The sequence below is a fragment of the Macaca fascicularis genome, chromosome 9 (genome assembly GCF_037993035.2).
Source record: "Macaca fascicularis isolate 582-1 chromosome 9, T2T-MFA8v1.1".
NCBI classification, from domain to species: domain Eukaryota; kingdom Metazoa; phylum Chordata; class Mammalia; order Primates; family Cercopithecidae; genus Macaca; species Macaca fascicularis.
The window spans coordinates 18,265,258-18,285,273 of record NC_088383.1 but is presented as its reverse complement, the minus strand read 5'-3'; the positions used below and the strand labels follow the sequence as shown (position 1 = coordinate 18,285,273).

General features: G+C 39.1%; 1 protein-coding gene across 2 annotated transcripts in view; it reads left to right on the top strand.

Annotated features, from left to right (window-relative positions):
* Positions 1-20,016, top strand: part of ST8SIA6 (ST8 alpha-N-acetyl-neuraminide alpha-2,8-sialyltransferase 6) — a 131,696-nt gene that overhangs the window by 72,704 nt on the left and 38,976 nt on the right. The window lies entirely within an intron of this gene.

Below are 20,016 nucleotides of genomic sequence, written 5' to 3'. Positions count from 1 at the left end.
ATGCTGGTACCAGGCACCAAAAGGAGATTTGTGAGAGGTCAGGGGCATCTCCACTCAGAATCCCTTCATGGTTACCAAAATGTGAACCCAGAAAATCAGAGACAGATCTCAATTAATTTAGAAAGTCTTTATTTTGCCAAGGTTGAGAACACACCTGTTCCTCAGCCTCAGGACATCCTGATGACATGTGCCCAAGATGGTCGGGCCTAGCTGGGTTTTGTACACTTTAGGGAGACGTGAGACATCAATCAATATATGTAAGAAGTACATCTGGAAAGGCGGGACAACTTGAAGCAAAGGCAGGAAGACTCCTAGTGGGGAGGGAACTTCCAGGTCACAGGTGAGAGACAAACGGTTGCATTCTTTTGAGTTTCTGATTAGCCTCTCCAATGGAGGCAATCGGATACGCACCTATCTTGGCGAGCAGAGGGTAACTTTGAAAAGAATAGGAGGCTGGTTTGCCCCAAGCAGTTCCCAGCTTGAGTTTTCCTTAGTGATTTTGGGGGCCCAAGATATTTTCCTTTCACAGGTGTGACCCAACACTCCTGGCCTACATCCTTGACTGAAAGAAGGGCTGCCTCACTGAACAAACGCTAAGGTTATTATTAGGACTCTCACCCTCTCCTTTTCTCATTCTTACTCTTTCTCTCTCACTTTCACTCCTACTTTCCCTCTCTCTCTCTCTCCCTCCCTCTCTCCCATTCCCTCCACTGGACCCTTCAACTTAGGGATAAGCTGTTAATAGTCCCCTACTATTGTCCCTGTATTTCTCTACAACCTGCCTAGATCTTTGGGAAAAGTCCCTTCACTCTCTCTCTCTCTCCCTTTTTTTTTTTTGAGACAGAGTCCCACTCTTGTCTCCCAGGCTGGAGTGCAGTAGCGCGATCTCAGCTCACTGCAACCTCCACCTCCCGGGTTCAAGCGATTCTCCTGTCTCAGCCTCCCCAGTAGCTGGGACTACAGGTGCATGCTACCACGCCTGGCTAATTTTTTGTATTTTTAGTAGAGATGGGGTTTCATCGTGTTAGCCAGGATGGTCTTGATCTCCTGACCTCGTGACCCACCCGCCTCGGCCTCCCAAAGTGTTGGGATTACAGGCGTGAGCCATCGCGCCTGGTTGAAAAGTCCCTTCTTTAAGCCCTTCTTAAATTCCCTGATTGGAGCAGGCCATCATTCCTGCCAGGACTCTAGGTTTCTATAGACTGGTTGGAATGAACACTTTTGCAAATGCTTCTCCCCTTTCAAGATAAAGTCACTGATTTTGGGGGTGGACTTAAAGTAGTTCATGCACTGGAGATGCACTACATGCCGGTTTTGATGTTGAAGCTGTTGTTTTGTTTGTTGTTTGTTGGGTAGGTGGGTGTTACAAGGATCTTTTTGAAGGTTTTCCTGAGGGACTTGAGTTCCAAACTTCTTGTGGCACCCTCCGCACATCAGACGTGTGACAAAATGATGCAGGAAAAGTAGAACGGGCAAATTGGTCTTTGCTCCACCGGACCCTGTGGAAAGCTGGCTATACTGCTTGACAGATGTGCAAATTAGTGACTGAAACTTGCCTTTGACTCTCTTCAGTGATCTCTGACATTACCTGTTTTTGCTTTCCAAAGTGACAAAAGTTCTCAACTTGAGAGTGACAAATATCTGTGTTTTTGCAAAACACTTGAGTGAGAGAGGGAGAAAATTCTCTAATCATGGAAGGCATCTTTTTCAAGGCAGAGAATTTGACAACTCTTTGATGTGAATCAACAAAAGTGGTTAACTGCGGCATGCTAATGAGAATGCCGGGTGCCCATACCCCCATTTTTGCCCTCTCACTCCTTCTCTGTTGTTTTGTTTTGGGTGCTAAGACCTTTTCTCAGCAATTCTTTAGGGGGTGCCTTTCCATTAAACACATGCGATTTTCAGCTAGCTCATATAATTAGCCTGCACTGGTATTCTGTTCTGGCAAAGGTCTAGAGAGAGCAGGCATGAATTGCCTATTGTTATAAAAGTGTTGTTTTGCACACAGGAGACTAATTTTTTTGGTTGTATTGCCTATGGTCAGGAACTGTGTGTGCTATTACAGACTTAGGGAGCACAATGGGGAAAGCCATTCAGTGTATGGCGATAAAAAAGTAATTTCATTTTCTTAGAAATAATTATCTGGCCCTGTTTTTAAAAACTTAGAATCTTCTCTTTCTTCAGCCTATCTGTCCCTTTCACATTGCTAAAATAGGATTTAGAAAGATGGAGTTATAGTGGGAGGGAAAAGTGCCCTTTTTCTCCCCTAGTCTTAACCGTATTTTTTGAATAAATGGAAATTAGGCAGTTGCCATTAGGAGAATGAGTGGGATAGGGTCTTTTGTGCCATAATTCTTTATTCTGTGTTTCAGATTTTGAGCTCCAAAATGAATGGGACAATGTCTTGTTCACATGTCTATCCCCTGGTGCCAATCACAAGGCTTCAGCACACAGCAATTGCTCAATCAATTTTTGTTGAATAAACAAATGATTGAATGAATGTATTTCTTAGGTTTTCAAAGCATTTTTATACCATCTCTGTTACGCGTGTCCATGTGAAGAGACCACCAAACACGTTTTGTGTGAGCAATAAAGCTTTTTAATCACCTGGGTGGAGGCGGACTAAGACCAAAAAGGGAGTCAGCAAAGTGAGACAGGGGTGGGGCAGTTTTATAGGATTTGGGTAAGTAGTGGAAAATTACAGATAAAGGGGATTTTTCTCTCGTAGGCAGGGGCAGGGGTCACAAGGTGCTCAGTGGGGAGCTCCTGAGATTCAATTGTCCAGGAGAAGGAATGTCACAAGGTCAATTAGGGTGGGGCAGGAACAAATCATGATGGTGGAATGTCATCAGTTAAGGCAGGAATTGGCTATTTTCACTTCTTTTGTAGTTCTTCAGTTGCTTCAGGCCATCTGGATGTATACGCGCTGGTCACAGGGGATATGATGGCTTAGCTTGGGCTCAGAGGCCTGACAAACTCTAATTCCTAGATTTCAAAAAAATTTTAAATCTATAAACCAATACTTTTTTGAAACCTATTTTAACTTCTTTGACTCTTTCTCTTATTTTGAGTCTGTACTTTTCTATTTTTTTCCTGCCCTGTCCTTTTTCCTTGAATATTTCTCTGCTTTTCTGTAGCTCTATTCTTTCTAGTACATTATCTCCCAGATAAAATATTATACTGTATTAAAAATGCTTTATAGCCTTCTTATCACTGCTAGTTTGCTCATTTTTCAGTATGGCAAACTTATTATTTGTAATCTTTCTTGCTTATATTTTTAGAAAAATGTCTCTATGGCTATCCAAGCTGTCCATCTTATTGCTCGTTGCCTCAGATAAATGAAATGATTTTTCTAAGAGCAGATACTTCAGAGGTGCTGACCCAGGAAATGAACTCATTTCCTTTTCTTGGGTTTTTCTGCTTCTGTTGTTTTGCCTTCTCTTTTTTATGCTTTTCTTTCATTTCCCCCAAGAGTCCTGGCTCCCAAGAAAATGTACCATTTGATTTGTTCAGTTTCTACCATTTGGTTAGAGTAGACGCACTTCTCTAACAAAATCTCTCAAAACTCAGAAGTCTGAGCACAAAATTTTACTCTCTCTCACACAGTGCAAAATATTCCTTCTTTATCAGGCAACCAACCCTCCTGGGTGGCTTTTCCCCGCGATGTTGATTCAGGGATACTGGTTCCTTCCATCTTAAGATGAAGCCATTTTCAACCATCTTGCTGCTCCAAGAGTGACTACTAATAAAGAGAAAGCTGATACTGCATGCAGCCTGCAGTGAGCACACATCACTCCCATTCTCACTCTGCCATCTGGTACTGGCCCTGTAGATGTTGGGGACATAGGGACATGTTGGGGGTTTTGTCTAATAAAATGCAAGTAGCATTGATGTGCGGTGGGTGTTTGGGAATGAAGTGTGTGGCTGTGCAGCTGCTTGTAGCAACAGGTGTGTACTACAGAAAGGGAGAACCAATCAGTGGTAGTCTGCCAGGCATCTCTGCCACGTATGTATTAAATAGCTCTACCATTCTGATCATTCTATTGATTATAGGCCTCTAGGGTGTCTCTTAAAGGTGGGAAGAAACATTTTTTTTAAACAGCAGCAATCTTGTACATCTTCTGAGCACCAGAGCATTTAAATAGATCCTCTACTAAGGGATTGAGATGTCTTCTAAGGAACAGCGTGTAAGCCACTGCCCTGTGACTTTCTGCACAATTGCTAGGGCATGGTGGGCTCACTTGTATTCAGATAGCTTTCTGGGGTAAAATACAAATGCTCAGAATCCAGATTTGGAACATCTGCCTTGCATAGACTAAGTGCAGCTTACGCCATAGATGAGTGTCTATATTTGATGAGCTATTTCATGCTGTACCACTTAAAATCACCGGGAACAACTGAATTTTCTGAAAGATATCTTCTTCATGGAGTGGCATAAAGTTGTTACTCAGGAGGCACCGTTTTGCAGGGTGAAATGTGAACTAAAGACTTGCCCTAAGTGTTCTTAACTCTATTATCCTAGAGAGAACAACATGACCTGATTGCTGCTTGAAAAGAAAAGGCATAAATTATGGGCGATCAAACTTCAAAAAGCCCAAATGTGAGCATATCACTTGACAGCCTGCTAACTATGCAAGTATCCTAAGTTTCAAGTTGCCCATCAGAAAGAAAGATTTTTGGTCATAGACAAGATTTTCTTGGCCTAGAATGCTGTGTGACTTGTTTCCATTCTGCTTTAAATCTGTGGTGCTTTGATTGCTTTTTAAAGTGATGTGCCCATTTTTGTCTTTCTACTCACCTCTGACCTTTTACCTTGCCTTTTCTCATCAGTTTTTAAGAGTTCCAAGGCTGGGCATGGTGGCTCACATCTGTAATTCCATTGCTTTGGGAGGCTGAGGCTGGAGGATCGCTTGAGGCCAGAAGGTTGAGGCTGCAGTGAGCTGTGATCACACCCCTGCACTCCAGCCTGAGTGACAGAGTGAGACCCTATATATATATATGAAATTGGAAGAAAAGAAGAGCTATAGATCAGAAAATAATACATCAACACAAAACAGCCATTCATACCAACATATTACATTCTTAGTATTTTGGGAAATTCTTCTTGGTAATCAAAGCAAAGGCTATGTTTGCTGATAGAAAATTTCAAGTTGGGAGGGCAGCTGAGCTAAATATATATATATATATATGTATGTATGTATGTATGTATGTATGTATTTTTGAGACAGAGTCTCATTCTGTCACCCAGGCTGGAGTGCTGGAGTGCAGTGCTACGATCTCGGCTCACTGCAACCTCTGCCTTTTGGGTTCAAGTGATTCTCCTGCCTCAGCCTCCCAAGAAGCTGGTGCCCGCCACCATGCTTGGCTAATTTTTTTATTTTTAGCAGAGACGGGGTTTCACCATGTTGGCCAGGCTGCTCTTGAACTCCTGACCTCAGGTGATCCACTTGCCTCGGCCTCCCAAAGTGCTGCGATTATAGGCATGAACCACTGTACCCGGCCGAGCTAATAATATTGAAAGTATGATAGAAGTCTCTGAAAATGTTCTCATTTAAACAAAAGTTATGTCAAATTTATTAAAAAGTGGTTTAACAATCATTCTGTACTTCAGAGAGTACATGAAAAATAATCACAATCTAAGAGTTTAAAAGCATAGTCTCTCTTAAATTATTTGAATTCGTATATTGTTTGTTTCAACTATGAGCATATATGACTTTTTTTTTTAATCTAATTCCCTCAGTTTAAAGGTAAAAAAATGGTATTATGACTTGTTCAAAGTCATGCAATCTGTTAGTGGGAGGATGAGAAATAAAAGACTGTATTTTTCCCATGTGTTTGTGTGTGTGTGTGTGTGTGTGTGTGTGTGTGTGTATTGTGGCTGTTGATGTTAAAAAATAGCTAGCATAATCCTAATCTGAATTCCTTAACTAATACTTGGTAAGAGTTCCTTACTATCATATTTACTATGCTGAAGATTGGAATCGTGTATTATTTTATTATAAGTACTTGTCAGTGGAAACAAAACCGAATTTTCTCTCAGAGAAAAATGGAAATGCTGGCTTGCTAGTTAGACTACAATGTTGATTACACATTCATATCAGAAGGCTTCCTCATACTTCCTCAAATAACTGGTCATTTGAACAAAGCCTTTCTGGGAAGACCATGGCAATAAAAATAATCAAACTTATTTAAAGTCGTTGAGAAGTAATTTGAATTATTTTCAATTTTAAAAGTGGCATCGGGAAAGAAAGCAAATCTGTTGCTGTTTTCAATGTCTTCAAATATAACAGGCAATGTTAAAGGTATAGTTTATTTGCTATGTGTGGTAGCCAGAGCTGCGAGGTGACTAAAATGGTAGAAAGGAGGGCTTTTTTTTTTTTTTTTGAGACGGAGTCTCGCTCTGTAGCCCGGGCTGGAGTGCAGTGGCCGGATCTCAGCTCACTGCAAGCTCCGCCTCCCAGGTTTACGCCATTCTCCTGCCTCAGCCTCCCGAGTAGCTGGGACTACAGGCGCCCGCCACCTCGCCCGGCTAGTTTTTTGTATTTTTTAGTAGAGACGGGGTTTCACGGTGTTCGCCAGGATGGTCTCGATCTCCTGACCTCGTGATCCGCCCGTCTCGGCCTCCCAAAGTGCTGGGATTACAGGCTTGAGCCACCGCGCCCGGCCCGAAAGGAGGGCTTTATTGGCAATATCAGTTGGCAAACTGGGAAGAGAGTCTCCAACGTGGACTATAGGTGCTCTCTCTTTAAAGAGAGGAAGAGCGGGTTGGGTTTTATGCCTCACAGGGTCTGTATTACATGGTAAAGTCAAGCATATTCAGCAGGTTTTGGGGAAAAGTTATGCATATTTATAAGGGGGAGTCAAGTTCATGTGCTATATATGTAACATACATCCCATATTCACTTTGGGGTGGGTTTTAGCATTTAAATGAGGTGGGATTCGGCTCCTTATGTCAAAAGGTGAACTCTAGGACAGAAAGACAGTTTGTGCACAGCCTCTATAAACTGCTGAAACTGGCTTAAGGTCTGCTGGAGTTGCTTGCCAGCAAACAATGTTTGTAAGGCTGTCCTCCGTCCAATCATAGCTAAGGTTATCTGGGTTATAAATCAGCCTGATAAATTGCCTAATAGCTCCTATTAGGGAGTTTAGAAAGAGTGTGGTTTTTCTTACAGCCATGGGAATTTATAGAGTTGCCATCCTAGATGCCCTGTACCCTCGATCTGTAGGTAACTTTTGTTTTCCTAACCTTGTGGTCCTTCCTAGTTCATAAAAGGCTATCTATTTTGGTCTCTCAGATCGCAGCCTGAAAGATCCTCTCTTCCTGGTATTTATACACTTCTATAGTCCCTGTCAGCCCAAAGAGGGCTGCCCCGTGTAACCAACAGAATATTGCAGAAATAATGTGTGACTTTCAAGAAAGGTCATAAGAGACTTCGTGAGTTCTGTGCAATAATGAATGTTTACTGTTATTTTAAGCCACGAAGTTTTGGAGTAATTTGCTACATAGTCATGGATAACTAACCCATTACTCAGTTCATAATGCTTTACATTATTCTATTTTTGTCATAACGATGATAATTATTATTCATAATTATCAATAGTGATAGTCACAATTACCATTTTTGTGGGCTAAGTCTCTGCCAGGTAATTTAAATGTATGTATAGTTCTTGCAATATTTCTTCAGAGTACATTTTACTATTTTAATTTTACAAGTGAGACAAATGAGCTCTGAGGATGGCTTCCAGAACATCAGACAGTTACAAATGGCAGAGCTGGGATTTGGATAAAATTCTAACTATTCTCTTTTCACTACTCCAAGGCACCACTCTTTTTTGTTTGTTTGTTTGTTTTGTTTTGTTTTGTTTTTGAGATAGAGTCCAGCACTGTCATCCAGGCTAGAGTGCAATGGCACGATCTTGGTTAACAGCAACCTCTGCCTCCCGGGTTCAAGCAATTCTCCTGCCTCAGCCTCCTGAGTAGTTAGGATTACAGGCATGCGCCACCACACCCGGCTAATTTTTCTATTTTTAGTAGACATGGGGTTTCTCCATGTTGGTCAGGCTGTTCTCGAGCTCCCAACCTCAGGTGATCCGCCTGCCTTAGCCTCCCAAAATGCTGGGATTACAGGCATGAGCCACCGCGCCCTGCCGGCATTACTCTTTTTTTTTTTTTTTTCGAGACAGAGTCTCGCTCCGCCACCAGATTAGAGTATAGTGGCGCGATCTCAGCTCAGTGCAACCTGTGCCTCCTGGGTTCAAGGTATTCTCCTGCCTCAGCCTCCCAGGCATCTGGGACTACAGGTGCACGCCACCACACCCGGTTATTTTTTGTATTTTTAGTAGAGACGGGATTTCACCATGTTGGCCAGGATGGTCTGAATCTCCTGACCTCAAGTGATTCCCCCCGCCTCTGCCTCCCAAAGTGCTGGGATTACAGGCGTGAGCCACTGTGCCCGGTGGCGCCACTCTTAATGACAGCAGAATTGTAAGTCAGAAATTTGAAAAGAAAAAGGCATTGGATTTTGATTGTATAATGTGAAACTATTCAAAAGTGATCCAGCTCCAAAATAGTAATACACGTTCCTCACTTTTTGTTACTTATTTTACACAAGCGTCCATAATAGAAATGTACTTAGATAGCATTATCTTACGCAGCAGTACCTTACTTGCAGCTTGGGTATCAGTATGGTTCTCTTGGTAAGATCCTGGCTGATGGCTAATTACTGTCATCATTCAAAACTGATGTCTGAAAGCTTTGGACATTTTTAAGTTCTAGTCATATATTAAATATTAACTTCAGAAACGCAAAGCAACTACTATGTGCCCAATACCATGGCAAGCACAGGAAGAGTTCTTTTTGACCTGGAGAGTGCATTAGACTCACTGGGAAGCTTTTTCAAAGTATACATGGTTGAGAAGGGATTCAGAACTCTTGTATACAAGGAGCATGACAATAAATACATTATGTCTATTTCTTGGCAGTCCACAGTATATTAAGAGAGTCGTATATTTAAACAAATATTTATCATACAGTGGATTTCTCTTCTCATTTTTTTTTTTTTTTGACGGAGTCTTACTCTGTCACCCAGGCTGGAGTGCAATGGCATGACCTCAGCTCACTGCAACCTCTGCCTCCCGGGTTCAAGCAATTCTGCTGTCGCAGCCTCCCAATTAACTGGTATTACAGGTGTGTGCTACCACGCCCGGCTACTTTTTTGTATTTTTTAGTAGAGAAGGGGTTTCACCATGTTGGCCAGGCTGGTCTCGAACTCCTGACCTCAGGTCATCCTCCCATCTCGGCCTTCCAAGGTGCTGGGATTACAGGCATAAGCCACGGCACCTGGCCCTTTCTCATTCTTCACTGTAGATTCCTTCTCACGTCTCCTTTTTTTGACACTGTATGTCCAGAACTCAATGCTCAGGCGTCATTTCTCTTCATCCTCATCCCTCAAGTACCTCATTTAGTCTCATGGTTTTAAATGCCATACTGACAATTCCCAAATTTCTATCTCCCACCTGAACCTCTTCACAGATTTGTATGTATCCCTGTTCAGTCACAGCATTTCTGGAATGTCTATAAGGTATCTCAAACCTAGTCTATCTCACACTGATCTCCCGGACTTCCCTGTAAACTTTGCACTTTAGCACTCTTCCCTATATCAGTTAATGACATGTCTGTCCTGCCAGTTGCTTGGGCCTGAAACTTTGGAGTTATCCTTGATTCCTCTCTTTTTAGCCATACCATGTCCAATCTATAATTAAATCGTATTGGCTACCTTCAAATCAAACCAGAAGCTGCTGATTTCTTCCTAACCCCACCAATCCCACTTTGGTTTAAGCCACCTTCATCCCTCTGCTGGATGATGGCAAACATCTCTTAATTTTCTCCCAACTTCCACCTCTTGCTCTCTTAAGGACTATTTTCAACAAAGTAGGCAAGGGGATCCTACTTCTGTAAGTAGACAGATAACTTCTCTGCTCCAAAGTCTTTGAGTTTCACTCAAAATAAAGGACAAAGTTCTTCCAGTGACCTACAAGGTTCTTACAAGTGCTTCTCAAATATATATGTATATGTTTGCCATTAACAGCACAAAGGAAGTGGGTTGGAGCAAAGGTATACTGTGCTATAGAAATGACAAGAGATGATAAAGTAATAATGATAACAAGGTACAGTTGGGTTTGTAACATTAATAGATGTAATACCTATAATAATAATATAATAAAGGAGAAAAAAGAATAGAGCTATGTAGGAATAATGTTTCTATGTATCTCTACAATTAAACTAGTATAAATTTGAAGCAGATTCTGATAAGTTAAGATGTGTATGGTAAACCTTAGAGCAATCACATTGAAAATAGTTAAAATTATTAAAGATGTAAGATGTTACATTAGAAAATATTTACCTAAGTCAAAACAAAGCTATAAAAGAAAAATAGACAAAAAAGAATGTGAAATATACAGCAAACAAAAAGTAAAATAGCAGACATAAAATAACAATATTAAATTTGAATGGATTAAATCACCCAATCAAAAGTCAGAGGTTGTCACACTGAGTTAAAAACAAGATCCAATTCTATGCTGTCTACAGAAGACACACTTTAGACTCAAAGATACAATAGATTGAAAGTAAAAGGATGGAAAAAGATACACTGTGCAAATAGCAACCACAAGAAAGCTGGAGTGGCTTTACTGATATCAGACAAAACAGACTTTTTAAAACAAAAAAGTTAAGAGATAAAGAAGGAGATTTTATAATGACTAAGGTCATCCATTAGCAATATATAATAATTATAAAATCAAAAGGAGAATTAGAAAATACTTTAAGATGAATGAAAATGAAGACATGGCATACCAAAACTTATGGGATGCAGGGGGTGATAAAGGATACAGGATTTTTTTTTTTTGAGGTGATTAAAATGTTGTAAAATTGACTGCGGTGATGTTTGAACACATCTGTGAATATAACAACAACCACTTAACAGTACACGTATGAGGGGTGCATTATGTGGCATACAAATTATATTGCAATCAAGCTATAAAAACTTTTAACTACATATCACCTATGGGATTTTGTTTCAATATAGATTTAATTTTGTGGGTCAGGGATGGGACCTGAGATACTGCATTCTTAACAAGCCTATCCTATGTGATGCCAATACCACTAGTCTCAGGTCCACACTTTGAGTAGCAAGGCTAATACCATCAGACTTCTTATTAACTTTCTGATCTCATCTCCTGCCACCATCATGACTGGATTCAGGAGTGACTCAGAGGTGGATTATAGCCACCCAGATCATTTTGTGTCCCTCAAACACACCATGCCTGCCTCTATCTCCAGCCTTTGCAATTGTCATTTACTTGGCCCAGAATGTTCTGCCCACACTTGCACCCCCTCATATTTGCACAGCTTACTAATTATTAATTAATTAATTATACATTTTTCAAGTATTTGCTCATTTATCACCTCTCAGTGAGGGCTTCCTTGGCCACCCTACATCAACTGCAACCCTGTTCCTAATACTTTCTTTCCCTATTGTCCTGCTTTCTTTTCTTTTCTTTTCTTTTCTTTTTTTTTTATTACTTAGTATGTTGAAGTACCTAGCGCTGTAACACTCTATTAATGTATGTATTATTTCAGTTTGCTATCAACCCTTACAATATAAACTTCATGAGCACATAGTGTTTTTGTTTGTTTATTTGTTTGTTTTGAGATGGAGTTTCACTCTTGTTGCCCAGGCCAGAGTGCAATGGTGTGATCTCAGCTCACTGCAACCACTGACCCCCAGGTTCAAGCAGTTCTCCCGCCTCTGCCTCACAAGTAACTGGCGTGCACTAGCATGCCCGGCTACTTTTTTTTTTTTTTTTATAGTAGAGATGGGATTTATCCATGGTAGTCAGGCTGGTCTCAAACTCCTGACCTCAGGTGACCTGCCGGCCTTGGCCTCCCAAAGTGCTGGGATTACAGGCATGAGCCACCATGCCTGTAATCCACCATGAAGGACATAGATTTTTGTGTTGTGTTGATTACTACTGATGCATAGAACAGTGTCTCATGCATAGCAAATGCCCAATACATATTTTTTCAATAAATACATGAAAAAAAAGGATAAGTGCTGTAGGGATATGTAATAGATATAGGAGTTGTGCATAGGAGAGTCAAGAGGGAGGGAAGGGACAACTCAGCGTATGTGAGTTGGGACAACTGAAGATGCAAAAGGTTAACAGCCACTCATATATGGCTTAAGAATCTTAGCAGGTGTTCTGTGCATGCTTGCTCATTTACTGTTGTAACTTCAAGAAATGGTGAAATAGTGAATTTATTGGTTCTATCAGACTCTGCAATTTATAGGTCTTACTTGTAAAAACTGATGGTATAAGATCACTAAATTGTCACTTTCATCTCTGAATATCCTCTTATATGTCTGGAGATTTCCTTGAACCTTGAAAAGTGGGCCATTGATTTTTTCATCTTTAGAAATCTTATAGTGATTGTATGACAAGAGGAAATATGAAAATCTTAAATATCAGACTCATTATTTGTTTATTCATTCTCTTTATCCTGGTGATATATTTGCAGGTTGCAGATATTTGTAAAGAAGAAGTGATATGGTTTGGTTGTGTCCCCACCCAAGTCTCATCTTGAATTATAGCTCCCATAATCCCCATGTGTCATGGGAGGGACCTGGTAGGAGGTAATTGAATCACGGGGATGGGTTTTCCCGTGCTGTTCTTGTGATAGTAAATAGTTCTCAAGAGATCTGATGGTTTTATAAAGCACAGTTCCCCTGCACACACTCTTGTCTGCTGCCATGTAAGATGTGCCTTCGCTCCTCCTTTGCCTTCCTCCATGTTTGTGAGGCCTCCCCAGCCATAGGGAACTGTGAGTTCATTAAACTTCTTTTTCTTTATGTATTACCCACTCTCTGGTATTTCTTCCTAGCAGTATGAAAATGGACTAATACAACTGAAAATTCTGTTTTGTGTTTTGCTGTGAGCTACTGGTTGATTTTGGCATTGTATCAAATTTTCCATTGAAGTGCAATTCAGTTACCCCAAAATAATGCTGAGAAATAGCATCATGAATAGATTGCCGTTTGTGCTATAAGATCTGATCATTCAGATCTACCATCCGTGCTTTTTCTTCTTGCTGCATGTCCTTGAGGCTGACTTCCTTGGACTACATTAGTTGGACCCTCTTACCCTTTGGCTTTTGGTTAAGTTCAGCCTGTGGGAGTCATTGGCAGGAGAATGGAAGGAGAGAGAGTTTGGGGGATTTACTCCCCTGGATTCCTCCTGTGAGCTGGGATTAGGGATGACTGCATCTTCTACCAAAGGCTACCACCCTTTTCTTCACCTACAATCACAGCTCTTTCTGGGTCACCTGTAGATTTGGGGGTGAGAACAGCTCTCTTACGCTACCCTGTTGATGGCCCTAATGTGCTCCACCAATCTGTGTAGCTTTTCCTACCTCACATCCCACCTCTTTGTAAATGGATACACCATTCTTTCTTGGTTGGCTAAGGTTAGTCACTGCTCACAGCATTTCCTAGCACATCTTAAGTATATGCCTAATACCTGTACCCGAGAAGTTAATTTTCTAGAACAAAGGAAGCATCCCTAAAAAAAAAAAAAAAAAGAACACCTGGCTTTTTCAAATAATACACTTTAGCACTTTGGAGATTTCACTGGAGCTGTGAAGAAGTACATTGGCATCTTCAGGAGTTAATCTCTGAACCTATGTTCTAATATTTATTTAACTTGTCTGAGGGACATTAAAAGATATGGAGAAAATAAAAGTTTCACATCCCTTTTTCCCATGCCAGTTGACAATACCCATGACACTCTAATTAGAAGTTACCATCGTGCATAGCTGAAAACAATGTAAATTGAACTCTTTTACCTTTAGTGGATAAAATGTCAGTGCCACTGCATAGCTCAACTCAGTCTACCTGCCACGCACTTCTAGTTTAGCTTTCATACACTCATTAGCTATTCCTTTAAAGAGTATTACTCAGTGGAAATGATTGACTGTATTGACTGAACATCTTGTAGCACTGTATTCATTTGCAGAATTTATTTTCAAGTAGAGCTGAGCTCTTCAGGGGCTTGGTGAAAATGCTGCAAAAGACTTTTTGATCTACACAGAACATCACTCAGAAAACTATTGACTTAATATTACTGTGTTATCCCCACCTATTTCAATGGATGAAAAATGGCGGGCTTTCACCATGAAGAGATGTCATAGGAAACCAAGTCGGTATCTCAGCTGCTTAAATAAGACTAGTAAATGAGTATCTCCAAGATAACTTCTAGGTACGTAGTAAGTACCCAATACAGTAGTCTCCCTTATCTGCATGGGATATGTTTCAAGACCCTCTGTGGATGCCTGAATCCACAGATAGTGCAGAACCCTATATATACCATGTTATTTCAGTCTCATAACTGAGACAGCTACTAAGTAACTAAGTCAGCAGGCAGGTAGCATAGACAGGGTGGATCTGCTGAACGGAGGATGATTTACATCCTAGGCAAGATGGAGCAGGACGATGTGAGATTTCATAGGCCACTCAGAGCAGTCCACAATTTTAAACTTATGAATTGTTTATTTCTGGAATGTTCCATTTAATATTTTTGGACTGTGGTTCACCATGGGTAGCTGGAACTGAAGAAAATGAAACCATATGAAAGGGGGAACTACTGTAAATATTTAATCATTTAATTAATTAACCATAAATTCTAGTGCTTTATAAGCCCTATTTATATCTTAATTGAGATAAAACTAGTCACAGCATGTGGGTCTTCATCTTCAAAGAGACGTTTCTAGGAAAATGTTTAAAATTTTAATATGACATTTATTATCATTTAGTAGGTTATTTATAATTTGTGGCTCATTTTGAGTATTACTAATAATGATTTAAATAGACATTATTTATTCTTTTGAACATAACTTGCTGCATTATTTAGTGTGATTTATTGTATGTCTTGGGACAGAAAACGTTTCTGATGGGATTAGTTTTCAGTTTCATTATGAAAATAGATGAGACACAACATGATATGTTGGAAAGAGCCAGAATGTGAATCAAAAGACATGAGTTTAATTCTTAGCTCATCTACATACAATGCAATACTGAGCAAGCTGTTTATCTTCTCACAACTCTCAGTTTTGTCATCCAGAAACACAGAAATGATATCTGAAGCAGAGCTACCTCCCAAGATTTTGGGGTGAGATATATGCTTTGTAAACTGAAAATCAACTCTATATGTAAGTGTGCAGAAAATATGATGTGATTCAGAACATTTTACTTAACAGGAAGCTGTTGCAGAGACACGCCTATCCCCAAATTGGCCCACAGCTGGAGCACACATGTGATTTTTCCTCCTCAAATGATTTTTGGTTGCAACCATGCTTCCATTTTATAGTTGCGATGATCCTGTGGCAATCTTAATTTTCTCAAAAAGCTGTTGGTGATTTAACTTTCACTAAAAAGGGCAAGCACTTAGAAAAAACTTCCCTTTGATATCCCTTATTCTTGTTTTCCCCTCTATAATATCAGAGGATAAGGCTTCATTTCTAGATTGGACATAAAAATAACTTTTTGAACACATAATCTCAGGAAGTAAGTACCTTGAGGACCGTCTTCCAATATAAAATGACCAGAAGTATATCTAATAATAGATGGGTCTGCTATAAGGTATTCACTTCATTTTACATATCAGTGACCATAAAGTCAAAGGCTGTTTTATTCAGCTAACTTACCAGTAAACTTAGATACATTATGATTGGCATCTTTCAATATTAGGTTAAATTGGAACCAGCTACAATATACAGGGGGAAGGATGTTTAAAACAAAATATTTTGAAGGCTATCCGTATTCTACAATGCATGTTTTTCCCAATTGTCCGTGGATGGCAATTTTAATGTTCCAGACTAAGCTCAATATACAGGCAAGAATGATTGCAAAAAAATCTCTGCTTTTCAAGTAAGCTAAAGTAAAATTATTATATACTCAGGAGCATTTGCACACAATTTTGGTGTTAATAACGTCATCTTTAATTTGCCAAGGTAGTCCTTGCTGTTTGGATGCTACATGTTAGTTTTGTACAACCCAGAACCACTCTGGATCAGTCTTATTTGATGAGTTAGAAGTGGCAGCAAAATCTTATCTGGCCTTTTCAGCAAGCCTCAGTGAAGCTCAAACTATGGGGATAATGAATGAGTGGGAGCCAGGCCAATAGGCTCACAGCTGGGATGAGAAGTATACGAGCTATGGTGAGCTCATTCATGTTTTACTATTAGCTTGGGTGGAGGGGGGAAGCAGAGAAACCTGATTTGTCAAATTTGCCAATTCCTGTGGCGTAAATGCTTCAACTTTGGCTGATTTCAAGCTACCAATGGTTTAATAACCTGTTCACAACATTCCTGAAAACTTAACAGTCAGCTCCCATAAGCTTGTATGAGCCAACTCCCGAGTATTAATAAGATAAAGTATGAAGGAAGGAACGAGAGGATCCTTAACCCACGCCATGCCAACAAAGAGGGCTGAGAAAGGAGATTTCCCTCAAGTCCAAGAGTCAGCCAAAAAGAGATAGGGATTTATTGTATTCTTTAAGTTGCAGAGGTTAGATCTCTACTACCAAGCAATATAACCCCCTTTCTCCATTTCCTGTGACCTAATCGGCAAGTTCTACATTGATTACTATTGATGGAGCCCAAAAAGGAAGATGGGTATAGATAATGTATACATTACTCATGGAAAAAGGGGGTAGTAGTTTCACACACACACACACACACACACACACACACACACACACGCATGCCTTTAATACTAAGAAACTGGGAAATTAAGAAGGGTGAATTGGATTACTGGACTGAGAAAATTGACTAATGAGCTATTAGCTCTAATGTGAGAATTCTCAAGCGATAGATAAATTGAAGGAGGGCTGGGCTTTAAATGGGGAGATTTGTAAATAGGAAAAGTCAGTGGAAGTCAGTACTGAGGGAAGTTTTAAGTGGAAACCATAATCCAAGCTTTGAGCTTATTCAGAATAGTTTATGACCTTATTACATGTTGTATTTATATTTAAACATGCATTTCCAGGCTGGGTGCAGTGACTCAGGCCTGTAATCCCAGCACTTTGGGAGGCTGAGGCGGGCGAATCACAAGGTCAGGAGTTCGAGATCAGCCTGACCAACATGGTGAAACTTCGTCTCTATGAGAAATACAAAAATTAGCCAGGCACGGGGATGTGTGCCTGTAATCCCAGCTACTCAGGAGACTGAGGCAGGAGAATAACTTGAACCGGGAAGGCGGAGGTTGCAGTGAGCCAAGATCACGCCACTGCACTCCAGCCTGGGCAACAGAGCAAGATTCCATCTCTAAATAAATAAATAAATAAATAAAATGCATTTCCTAGGTTAATAAAAACAAATCAGCATGTCGTAGGGATTGTGCTGGGCCAGAAATGGTCAGTCCTCAAAGTCCTGAGGGGAAGGGACAGACTGAGAAACCAACATGTAAACTCATAATTAAATTTAACGTGAGAGAGGCTATTATAGTAATGTTGGTCAAAGCAGTCTGAGAGCTCATAGGAGGGTAGCAACTTATTAGCTATCCAGGGAACTCTTTAAAAAAGCATATCAATTTAAATATACTCTAGGTTCATAATAAATCATATTTCAAATTTTAAATATTTGATCCTTAAAAACAGCTGATATATAGTGCTTATTATCTTAGTTATAGCATCATGGAAAATACAATTTTTAGTTTAGTAATAAACATTTAAAAGTTTTTTGAGGAGTAATGTTCAATGAACTTCAACTCAAGTGTATAATTTGTCAAGTGTTGGCATATGTATACATCATTTCTATGATCATTAGATGATTATGACATCTCTGAATAAAGACAGTTTTACTATTTCCTTTTTAATCTGGATGGCTTTATTTCCTTTTCTTCTCTATTGCATTGGTTGGACCTCTAATACAATGTGGAATAGAGATGGTGAAAGTGGACATGCTTGTCTTTTTCCTGATTGTAGGGGGAAAGCATTCATCATTCAGTCTTTCACCATTAAGTATGATCCTAGCCATAGGTGTTTTTGTAAAATGCGCTTATCAAGTTGGAAATTCTGTTTTTCACTAAATTTTGTGAAAGTTTTCGTCATTGCTGAATGTTGGATCAGGTCAAATCCTTTTGTGTGCTGAGATTATTATTTGTGTTTTTTTTTTATTCTGTTAATATGGTGAGCTGCCTTGATTGATTTTAAAATAAACCAAATTCCTGATATACACCTCAGTTGGTCACAGTGCTTTATCCTTTCTTCATGTTGTTGGATTCAATTCAATTATATTTTGTTGAGGATTTTTTGCATCTATCTTTATAAGAAATTCTGGCCTTTTTTTTTTTTTGAATATTTTTTCCTTATTTTTGTATCAGGGTAACCCTGTTCTCATATAGTGAGTTGGGAAGTGTCTTACTCCCTTCAATTTTCTAGAAGACTTTGCCTACAATTGATATTAGTATTCCTTAAATGTTTCATAAAATTCTTCAGTGAAGCCATTTGGGCCTAGTGTTTTGTTTGTTTTTTTTTTTTTGCAGGAAAATTTTAATTACAAAATCAATTTTATTAATGGCTATAGGACTATTTGTTATCAGTTTCTTCTTGAGTGGCCTTTGGTAGTTTGTGTCTTTCAACACATATATCCATTGCATCTAAGTCACCAGCTTTGGCATAAAGTTATTATACTTTTAATGTTTTAAGGATTCTTAGCACTCCATTCTCTCTCATTTCTGGTACTGGTCATTTGTATCTTCTCTTACTTTTTTCTAATCAGTGTGGCAAGAGTTTTATCAATTTTATTGATGTTTTCAAAGAATGAGTTTTTGATCGCATTGAATTTTAAAGATTTTATCAATTTCTACTCTAATCTCATTGTTTTCATTAATATTCTTTGCTTGGAAATATTATTTTCTTGTAATAATATTCCTTGCTCAGAAATATACTATGAATATAGCCCTTCTAACTTTGTTTTAATGATTCTTATCTTTTTACTTTTATTTACTTTTATTTATCTTTTTACTTTTATATTCTTATCTTTTTACTTTTAATATGTTTCATGTAGACAACATGTGGATTGGTTGATTATTATTCTCCTTCTTCTTCTTCTTCTTTTTCTTCTTCTTCTGCTTCTGCTTCTTCCTCTTCTTCCCTTCTTCTTCCTCTTCTTCTTCCTCTTCCTCTTCTTCTTCTTCTTCTTCATCTTCTTCTCCCAGTTTGACATTTTTTGCCTTTTAATTGGTATGCCTAGATCATTTATATTTGTTGAGATTAGTCACACAGTTAGGCCTAAATCTGCCATCTTGCTGTTTGTTCTCTACCTGTTCTTTATTCCCTTCTCTATTTTTCTGCCTTCCTTTGGACTGAGTATTTTTATGATAACATTTTTATGATTTTGTTTGGTTTTGCTGGTTGTTTTAGGTGAAGAGTATTCATCTTTTTCTTATTGCTGTCAGTTGTCAAATGATTTATATCACTTCAATTTCCACTTCCCCGCCTCCACCTCTTTCTGGCTTTTGTTCTGTAGTTGTCATGCATTTATGGCTACATATATAACCCCACCTCAAATATTATTATAGTCACTTTAAACAATTATCTTTCAAGAAGACTTAGAAAAATAAGAAAAAGTCTTTCATATGTATTTTCATATTTTACATTCCCAGTACTCTTCATCACGTTCTGTCAATCTAGATATCAGTCTGGTTTCATTTTTCTTCTCCATTATGTCTTCAACATATATTCTATCTCATTGTTGTAGAGCCTTTGATCACTAATAGCTGGCAACTAATGAATAAGTTACTAATTGAAATAAAGTTTAAGAGTTTTCTCACTCAAAGGGATATTTGCATTTCAAATGAGAACACAAAGACTAAAGGATATTCTGTGCTTTATAAATTAATACTTAATGGTGGAATTTCACATAGGGAGAGATCTACTGGGGACTGGGATCCTGCTCAGTGC